Genomic DNA, 11,301 nt, shown 5'->3' on the forward strand with positions numbered 1-11,301 from the left:
GACTTTTGAAAAACTGTTATTCACTTCGGCCGTCGGTCTCAGTGAATATAAGTTTTTCAAAAGTCGATTAAACCGTATATTTATCTCATTAAAAGACAGTAATTGTATAGTATCCCTTTGATATCTACCGCCTCTGTTTCGAGCAGTTTTATGTCAGGAGCACACCCCTTTTATGAAGCCTGTGCTGTGTCAACATGCACAAGCGTAAAGTATCAATTGAGATATGTAAACACCATATGATGGCGCAGAGGATATAATACTATTGAGAAATGGGGAAATTGACAATTGGAAAGTTAAAATCGTCATGCGACGTTTGCGGTCGTATATTGGTATGACGTTGGCGTCGTCGTCGTCGTCGTCGTCGTCGTCGTCGTCGTCGGCCGAAGACACATTTTTTTCGCACAATAACTTTAGTTTAAGTGAAGTGGATCTCTATGAAATTTTACCACAAGGTTCAATACCACAAAATGAAGGCTGGGATTGATTTTGGGGGTTATGGTACAAACAGTTAAGTAATAAGGGGCCAAAAAAGGACCAAAAATAAGCATTTTTTTCTAGTTTCCAGACAATAACTTGTGGAACGGTGCATGGGTTTCTCTGAAATTATACCACAAGTTTCCATACCACAAAGGGATGATTAGGATTTGCTTTGGGGGTTATGGCTCAAACGGTTTAGGAATTAGGGGCAAAAAGGGGGAAACAAGGGTGTCCTGGTTAATGGACAAATATTTTAGTACAAAACATAATTTAAAGCAGTGTAAGGGAGGTAATTTAAATACATCATTTGAATTACCTCCCTTACACTGCTTTTAAATCATGTATAAAGTAATGGTTAATGAACAATTAAGACAATTTAAAAACAGTGTAAGGAGGTAATCCAAATACAACGTTTTGATAACCTCCATTACACTGCTTTTAAATTATGCTTGAAGAAATGCATATTTATAAAGGAAGACCAGTAAAAATATCTGCAAATGTTGCATCTTTTTTTTTTTTACAAAAAAATCCATATGAAAGATTTGAGACCATATTTTAAATTCTATTATGAAATAGATGAGGTTAGCACTATGGTAAATTTAAATGGGTAATTATGGTTGCAAACTCCATTGGAAATTTGAATTGAGATTATGACCATATCTTGAGGGAAAGATTTTTTTGGGGAGAAAAGAGGGGGGGGGGGGATAAAAAGAAATTGTGGGGGTCAATTTTTTCTCATTTCAGATTAAAAAGAAAAAATCTTCAAATATTATTTTTTTTGGCAAAAAAAAAGTGTGTGTGGTGGGGGGAAAGGGGGGGGGGGGGGGGGGTTAATACGCAACAGCATAGTGAATTGAACAAAAGCCAAAAAAAAGGGGGGTAAACAAATTTTTTTTTGTGGGGGGAGGGGGGTCAATTCGCAACCGCAAAGTGTATTGCACAAAAGCAAAATATTGAATATAAATTCAAATCATATAACCAATTCTAAGTTCTTTGACTACATTTATTCTGTGTCAGAAACCTTTTATGTGTCAAATATTTAATTACAATCCAAATTCAGACCTGAATCAAGCACGAATATTGCGTCCATTTTTGCCCCAACTGTTCTCGGTTGGACCTCTGCGGTCGTATCCAGCTGCGCTCGGCGAAGCAATTTATTGTTTGAAGTTGTCAATATCAAAAAAAAAAGTCAATATATGAAGCATACATTCTAGCTTCGGTAGTATCCTTTATCGGATAAGAATTTTTGGTCCTCAATGCTCTTCAACTTCGTACTTTATTTGGCCTTTTTAACTTTTTTTGATTCGAGCGTCAATGATCAGTCTTTTGTAGACAAAACGCGCGTCTGGCGCAAATACAAAATTTCAATCCTGGTATCAATGATGAGTTTATTTATGACAAGCTCACTGGAGTATATGAAATGAAGGACTGAAATGTGGGTTATAGAGTGACAGGAAACCTTAAATATATCTGAACCTGAAATCAAAGAACTAAGCAAAATGGTTGTCTTTTGGTGTTTGAAAAGGGTCTGCATTTCAAATTGGAATGAGGCTGTAAACATCGTTATGGTATGTTGACTAATGCATCATTCGTATCGATTTTATTAATAAACAATTTCCAAACGAAAATAATGAACCAAAGTCACAATCATCTGCGCACTTTCAGGCGAGTAAATGTCATCTTTACACCTATTAACTGTGAAAAAATACCGCGCTTAACTGTATTGAAAACAATTATCCCACTTCTGATTTTGAGGAAATAACACTATTAAAGAATTAAACTTAATGTATGCTTCTTTGAAATGTTTAAGCCAAGTTTCAACGGACTTCCTAGTCTTGTCATCTTTTTGGGATTTTGTCGGATCCCTTTTTCTTAAATATACAACAGAAAAACTTATTTTGCCTCTTATATAAACAAAACTATATCAACGCACAACCTCCAAAAAAAATTACGGACACGAAACAATCAACTAAACAATAAAACGTCAACAAATACAAGTAATATCAAGTCCTTAATATATGCGGAAAACTAGGTATTCCGCCCAATCAGGAACGGGACACAACTTTCCGGAAAATTTTTAAGTTAAAGATTGAATAGTAGAAATTTTAAAAGTTTAACAAATATCGTTTTAAAGCATCTTACCTCATAAAAACTTGTGTTTATAAAAAGAAAAATTGCAGTTTTGTTAATCTATAGTAGTTACGATACAATTTATTCATTAGCACTTTATTGTATGATGTTGGAATCCGGTGAAAGACAAAATATCCCGGGTTACAGTAATTTGTACCTTCATAATTTGTCATCAAAAGGCTTTTATGATTATCTTTTTCGCCTAATGAATAAAACATTATGTGTGATGTTTGAATGAAATAAAAAAAGAAATATATTTGAGTGCAGCCTTTGAATAACAAGTGAAACTGCATGCCACTTATGATCTGCATTTGAAGTCAAAATTGCTAGCTAAACGCCAAAATAAAATAAAAAATGCACCATACGACTTTTTGACGACCAATCTTAAATTCAAGTAAAATCATTTTTCTAGAACTCTGCAAATTTTTAGCCGTGTAATATGAAGTGAAATTAAACTCTTTCAATATTCGACTTTTTCCTATTCCGTCACCGCACTATAAGACGTTATCTTCAAAATCTTGGACTTTTTGATCGACAACATAATTGGTTGATTGAGATTTCAGAAAACTGTCGGCATTTAATGGTACTAATTGTGCACACCTACTGGCCCACATATTTTTGTACTCTGAATCATATATATGAAGTGAAAATCAAACATAACCTTCTCAATGACAAAAATTAAAACAAATCTTGCAAAGATCTTTAATTTCACTTTCAAATATATTGATGATGTTCTGCCACTCAATATCACACTTTTCAGTGAATGGTTGCATGTCATTTGTCCCAGCGATTAAGAACAAAAACTAGAAGGTTCGCGCATATTACCATTATATATATTCATATTATACACACTTCATTGGCAGGAAAACGGTCCTTACACAAAATATTCTCCAACAGAGTTATGATATAAAGAACGACTGAAATCGACCCTACATAAATTTTACTGTCACCTATTGGCCGACCGATACGATAAGTCTATGCATCATTTCACAAGCAATATGTTTTGTGCATTCTTTGGATACAAGAATAGTCGCTTTATCTGTTATTTTACCGATTGTGATATTTTGACAATGTGTGGATTTGCATGACGGGCGATACATGCGTAGCAAGATTCGCTTACCCTGTCGACGCACTCGGTCTCGCTCCTTTTTTGGATTCCCTTCGATTTTATTTTTTACTTGCAAGTTGATTGGTCTTTTTACTCGGTTTATGAGATTTGAAAATTGGTACACTGCTGTTACCTGAAGTAGCCCTGTGAAATTTACATATATAAGTTCATACGATAAAGCAGAGCTTGATAGAATTTGTTATATATATCGGTGAAAAAGAATCTCACGGACCCGTCATGGACACCACCATTATGTATAAACAATCTTTTTACACGACATTTCTCAAAAAGGCTTACTTACACATGTCAGCGCTTTATCAGTTCTACAGTCGCCACCAGTAATTATTCGATTTTTACAAGGAGTAAATGAATGGACGGAATAAAATATTTTCATGTTTAGGAATTCCACAGACTCTCCGAACGTTGTGTATTCCTCCAGACTACATTGGATGTTTTTCTGTTTGCATTTCATACTTTTTGTCGGTATATATCCCAAAAATAGAAGACTTATGTATGCAACCTTATACATGTAACAACTTCACGACAGACGTAATTCAGGACAAATTTATCCAAACAGGGATAGATCTGCAAATTTTTGTTCTCTTCCTAGGAGGATTCGATACTGCCTGCAATACTGCCCGCATTATATTCAGCGCCCTAGACAACTCAGCCTACTAGGTTATATAAAAATATAAATTTCGGTTGTCGAAAAATGCCATCCTAGACAACCACATCTGTGGTTGGTTGTTGTGACAAATAACATAATATTAGGTTGCAAATAGGTTAAATATCTTTCAGATCAGCTGTTTGTTTCTGTTGGAAAGGGAATGCTATGGTAATACAGAGTCAACATCACATTTACTTTGTTTAACATGTAGCCCTGCACTTTTGAAGTAGGTTGAATAGGCGGTTCCTTACGTTATACCTAAATCACAGTTGACAAGAAACATATTTTACCACTGCATTCTACGTAAGTCTTGAAATCACGCTCTTAAAGGACATTCGCAAAAGGGAAATATTGTCGAATAAAAGTTGATCAATATTGATTCAATGTTATTGAAATCAAATTCAGCTTTCTATATTGTTCTGAGATTTCTTGAACATTTGAAAAGCTTTTTTTTTATGTCGGTTTAAATGTTAAATGTTAATGTCAGTTCTACAAGAGTGCATGCATTTCTTTTTATTAATTGTAATGACATTCCAGCATGTACAAGTACATACATCAATACTAAAATAAGAAACAACTGGTGATACATGTTGGTTATATATCTTTGTCTTGATTATCTTTATTATTCATACGCGGCACTGTGCATTTACTGATTTAGAAAAATGAAAGTGCCATATGAATTTCGGGACTCTCATACTATGGATAAGTGTAATTCTATTACAGTTCACAGTATCAACTAAATATAAAATAATTTTGGATGGGAAATGTCAAACTTTAAGCAAAATGTATAATTATTCAAATATATTAATAAACATCTATGTCGATTAAACCCTCGATCTAGAGTGCGAACCATCAATTCATACTGGCCATTTCTAAATGTTTACTGATTTATAACTTAACAATATCTACAGTTGAGTTAAAAGAGCATGTTGACTAAATATTTATAGCTTTACCCAATGAAATGTCACATGAAATAAGAAGATTGTATTCCATTTTTTTATATAAATGTCATTCAGTTGTTTTATATTAACATACACAGGGTGGAACGTAGATGAAGACAGATGCCTTTGGAATTTTTGCATATAGATTCCACCAATTTCTTAGATAATCAATGATGACCATCAATAATATATGTTTTTTTTTTAAGTCACGTGAGATTTTCACATTTTGATATTCTTCTTCGAAATAATTACTGTAAATTCAGAAATTATTCCGTGCATTTACTTAATTGCGATTGTTTAAAAATGGATAAAATGCTAGATTAATTATTTCGATTTCAGGAAAATCTTCATACATATCTGTGTATCATTCTCATTTATAATAAAAAACTGTCAATAATTTCTGAATTTACTGTATATTAAGTTAAAAAGGGATGTTCCTACAAGGTCCTTTCAGAGTTTTTTTTATGCCGAATCGTTTCAAGATAGTTGTATTCGTACTTTAAGATCGGCCATACTTTTGGAACTTCGTGTTACATACTAGTATATGTTCCTTTAGAGGTTCTTAACAAAGTCCAGTATATTTGTAGCTTCAAGCGGCTAAAAATCCATAATAAGGTCTGTAACAAGTATTATAAATATAGCTCAATATGCAGACTTCTTATACGTTCAGGTATTTCACATCCAATTTTTTATGGAAATATTCTTTATAAAGCACAAAAATGTCAGTATTCACCTCTGAAGCTAACAAAACCTTTAAATAGACTTATTAGGAAGGGATATAGTTGCGATACTGTTGTCAGGTCATTGGAGATTGCATATTTTGGCGTTAATATTGATTCACTTATATATCCATCTGTAAATATAGCTCAACATGCAGACTTCTTATACGTTCAGGTATTTCACATCCAATTTTTTATGGAAATATTCTTTATGAAGCACAAAAATGTCAGTATTCACCTCTGAAGCTAACAAAACCTTTAAATAGACTTATTAAGAAGGGATATAGTTACGATACTGTTGTCAGGTCATTAAAGATTGCATATTTTGGCGTTAATATTGATTCACTTATAGGGTCTTTGCATCGGAACTAAACACATTTATTTAAAAACCAGTTGTTGGCATGACACGGGTTATGTTCGTCTCATATATATTATGATGGTATGATTCTAAACCCCTAACGGGAAGGATTGTGCCTGATATTAATATGATGAAGACATAATCTTTCAATCAGTTTAATTGAAGTCTGGAGCTGGCATGTCAGTTAACTGCTAGTAGTCTGTTGTTATTTATGTATCATTGTCATTTTTGTTTATTTTCTTTGGTTACATCTTCTGACATCAGACTCGGACTTCTCTTGAACTGAATTTTAATGTGCGTATTGTTACGCGTTTACTTTTCTACATTGGCTAGAGGTATAGGCGGAGGATTGAGATCTCATAAACATGTTTAACCCCGCCGCATTTTTGCTCCTGTCCCAAGTCAGGAGCCTCTGGCCTTTGTTAGTCTTGTATTATTTTTAATTTTAGTTTCTTGTGTACAATTTGGAGTTTAGTATGGCGTTCATTATCACTGAACTAGTATATATATTTGTTTAGGGGCCAGCTGAAGGACGCCTCCGGGTGCGGGAATTTCTCGCTGCATTGAAGACCTGTTGGTGACCTTCTACTGTTGTCTATTCTATGGTCGGGTTGTTGTCTCTTTGACACATTCCCCATTTCCATTCTCAATTTTATTGTACGCTGGTGTCGATTGAAAATTTATTATGACATTCAGCAGATGTCAAAGTTCATACTAAAGCCCTAATGGAAATAACTGTTTGCTTTCCTGTCAATAATAGTTCTAGTAAAACGATATCATGCTGTTCAGAAATGTTAATTTGAATAGTCACCAACTGCCATTACTCGGTCCTAATGGAGAGTTTGATATGGTTTACAGGACAAAGGGTACTAATGGCCCCGACTTTCAAACAATTTTTAGAAATAAAATGCTGAAAACATTAAAATAATATTGGACAGATATGTTCCTGAAAAGATCCTTGACAAGTGTCATTACTTTGGAAGACAATCGGATAGTCTAAATGGTCAGCGTTTACATCAATAACCCATTGAGTACTATATTTTGCTTCATATTGAAGAAAAGATGTTATTAAAAGAAAGCAGATCATGTTAAAGGGAGGCGAAGGAGACCAAAGGGACATTCAAACTCACAAGTCGAAAAATAAACTGAAAACGCCATGGCTAACGAGAAAAAAAACAATCAACAGTACACAAAACACAACATAGAAAACCAAAGATTGAGCAACACGAATCCCATGAATAAATGGGGGTGATCTCACTTTTCCTTAGAAGTTATTTACTAAGTGTTTTACTTTGGTCCTGATGAAAAGTCAAATATGGCTAAAAGGGGCCAAAAGGTAAAATGCTTAAAGATTTTCTACTCCACACCGCGCCTGAATGAATTGAAACCAACTTTTGCAAGAAATATTCCGGTGAAGATTCCTAACAATTGTTGTGACCTTGATGCCGATTTGAAATTACACTATGCTGATTGATTGATTGGTTGGTTTGTGCCTAACGCCACTTTCACCATTATTATGCTATTTCGTGGCGGTTAGTTTTTATTGGCGGAGAAAGCCGGAGTGCCCGAAGATTCATCGACCCTTGGTAGGAAAACTAACAATCCTAGTCAACAGAGATTGGAGTTCTGCAGGATTCCTACTCACAACTTCAGTGTTGACAGGCTAGTGATACAGTAGTTCGACTACTTAGACCACTCGGCCAGCGAGATCCCCTACCCTATGCCGACATCAGAGATCAAAGTTTACGTTCCAATTATGGGATTTTACATTTGCTTTTTTTCAGACAGTCCAATATGGCTTTAAAAAGATGTCCATTGACTCGACTTGATCTTCTTGATCTTCTACTTTAGATCAATTTAACCTTTGAAACAAAGTTGCAAGATATTTTTTTGAAGAAAAAAAAAATCACAGCTTGCCATTTAGATGATGTGAAAAGATTTTGTACATTGTTTCAGCAAAAGCTCTTCACTGCACACTTTTGTTCCTGATTGAGAGAAGCCCCTAATATAATAGATACTTTAACTACAGGAAGATAGCTCTTATCTTCCCTGTAAATACTTGACTCAGTATCCTGTAAGTTAATGACAATGTAAGCACTGTTTATAAAATTAAATATCACTTACACAATGTTATGTACTAAGTTACTGATTTATGAGACATGACTTCCCTTTGACCCCCACCCACGTTTTTATTCAATGTCTGTATATATGCTTATTCCGTCAGCACAGAGGGGTTCAAAAGTATTAAATCTGTCCAAAAGTAAATATAATCAGTCAACATATGATAAGTGTACGTGTGTGTATGAAAGGATGGACTACTTGAAATTTTGTAATGTCTATTGCATAATTATTGTTCAAATATGGTTTTCTAGCCATCAATGACCTGTACCACAACCCAGTTGTTAATGTTCTACTTCTACGGTTCCTTTGAGATCTGACTTAGGGATTAATATTCATTTAATAGATTAAATAAAGTAAAATTCACAGATTGGAAATATAAATAACTAACAAGATTGATGTCAGGAAAAACTATGGCTTCAAAATTCTAAGGTTATTGTTTAAGTTTTAATAAATATTTTACCAACAAAACTGTATAGACAACCAAATTCAAATCAAACTTGTTCTGCTCAGTTTTTCCTGTATTTGGCAAATCATTTCAGTGTTTTGGGTCCTCAATGCTCTTCAACTTCGTAATGTGTTTGGCCTTTTAAATTTTTTTACTTTTAACTTTTTGGATTCAATCGTCACCGATGTATTTTGTAGAAGAAACATTTGTTTGGCATACAAACCATAATTTGTTTCAAAATAAAATGTTTCAGTTGCGCCAATAATACAGGCAATTGTATAACAGTGATATGTTCTGTACAAATAAATCACATTGTTGAAAACGTCTAACGACCCGTTATTCGAGTCATTGCCCTTTAATGATGATTTTTACCATTTTTGCCTAATATCTGAAATATATAATAGATAGATAGAAACTTTAAGAAGAAAAATTGATCAGCAAGACAAGCTTTACAAATAAGAGTATTAGGCGAAATCGTCATTTCACTCCTTATTGCAGTTCTTGCTCTTTAATGGAAATTTTTACCCATTTAGTGTTCAACCTCTTATCTGAAAACTATTATAGATAGATAGCCATTTTTTATATCAAAAATGATCAGCAAGACAAGATATTCAAAATAAGTTTACAATTGTAAGTCGAATCCTTATTGCATGTTTGCTCTTTTATGCCAATTTTTACCATTATTTAAGGTTTTGATTATTATCTTGAAAATAATAAACGATAGATCTATATTTACAAATAAGTCAAATTTTGCCGAAATCTATAGTAGACTCTTTTGTAAAAATTTGAAAATAAAAATTACAAATGATGGTAGATAAATTAAAACAAACACGTTCATTATTTTGTACATAAATTAGGTAATCATTCCGCATCTTCTTATTTTTACATTTGAATTCCTATAACAAAATGGAAGGAAGTATAAGCTGGGACATACCATAGTATATTGTTCCCAGATTGAAAGGTAAGTTTGGTTGATAATGAAACAATTTCGGATAGTTTTGATAAAAATCCTCTGAGCAAAAATAGGTTATAAAAGTAAAGGAAATTTGATACGTCCATGTGTATTGACCCCCATTTCAATCAAATATCACAAAGTTAGTATTGTTGGTGTCTATGTAAACCTTTAATTTTCTTTTTTTTCTGAATGATTAAGGGATTCCCGTGGCAAAACAATTCAGGGCTTCAAACATAGCATTAAAAAAAATTGAGTTGGGGTTCTGAGCTCTGAGATACATGAAGAAATAAATATTACTAGTTCAATGACTTTGATTTTCTTATGTAATGTTGCCTTAGTACCTTATAGGTTTAGATATCATTCATCCCAAGTGTAAGTTATTTTTCTAGAAAGACTTAATTTAAAGAGTAAAACTTGAGCATGTTGTGCATTCACTTTAAATTATATTTTTCATTCTTAACCATATATGTTGTACAGAAGCACTTGCGTTCACCCCTTGTTTTTGATTGGTATCATTAGCAGATCTAGGGGTGGATTCCGGGTTTTGGAACCACCCTTTTGTTTGACAACTAATGCTTTTGTATATCGACATATTGAACCCTCCTTTTTATACGACTTGCATGTGTTGGAACCATCTCTTTTAAAAATGGATGTGTCCACCCCTGGATATCGTGATCCTCAATCTTTAGTTTTCTCTATGTCTTTTAAAAGGAGTGTTGGTATTTTTTTGTAATGATATTGTCTGGGTTTTTTCTTTTTATTATGATTGTCTCCTTGGTATATTTTCTTTTGATGGTTTGTAGTATTTATATAAGATACTGATCAAAGAATCTAGAATTTGCATATATCGAACAGCATAATGAAAATGGTAACAAAATAGTCAAACAAGGAATGTATCTGGTACTATAATTAATGCCATAAATAGCGCATATATTGTATGATTTAACAAGATAAGATCAGATAATATATAGTTTTTTGTATAAAATCCAATCTAATCAAAATTAATTCTCCGCACTCGCTCATTTTTTTATGCTTCGTCGTCCACGCAGAGACCAATTATAAAAAAAAGAGCAAGTGTGGAGATTTAATTTTATTTCCAAAAAATCGGATTGATACTAAATACAAACACAAAATTTAACAAGAATTCTGAAATCTTCAAATGTGAAATCAACATGTAAAATAAATCAGAAGAAAAATTGTATTTGATGAGCTTTATTGAAACTGATTACTACACATGTAGTACATTGTACATTTGTACTCAGTTTACAACATGAGTAATATTTTCATTGTTGTACATAAATATGTACAGGACAGAAACATATGTACCATTGTACTTTGGATTCACATGTAAGTGTGTAGGTGTTGTGATTGCTATCAGTT

This window comes from Mytilus californianus, unplaced genomic scaffold (genome assembly GCF_021869535.1).
Source record: "Mytilus californianus isolate M0D057914Y unplaced genomic scaffold, xbMytCali1.0.p SCAF_9, whole genome shotgun sequence".
Classification (NCBI taxonomy): Eukaryota; Metazoa; Mollusca; class Bivalvia; order Mytilida; family Mytilidae; genus Mytilus; species Mytilus californianus.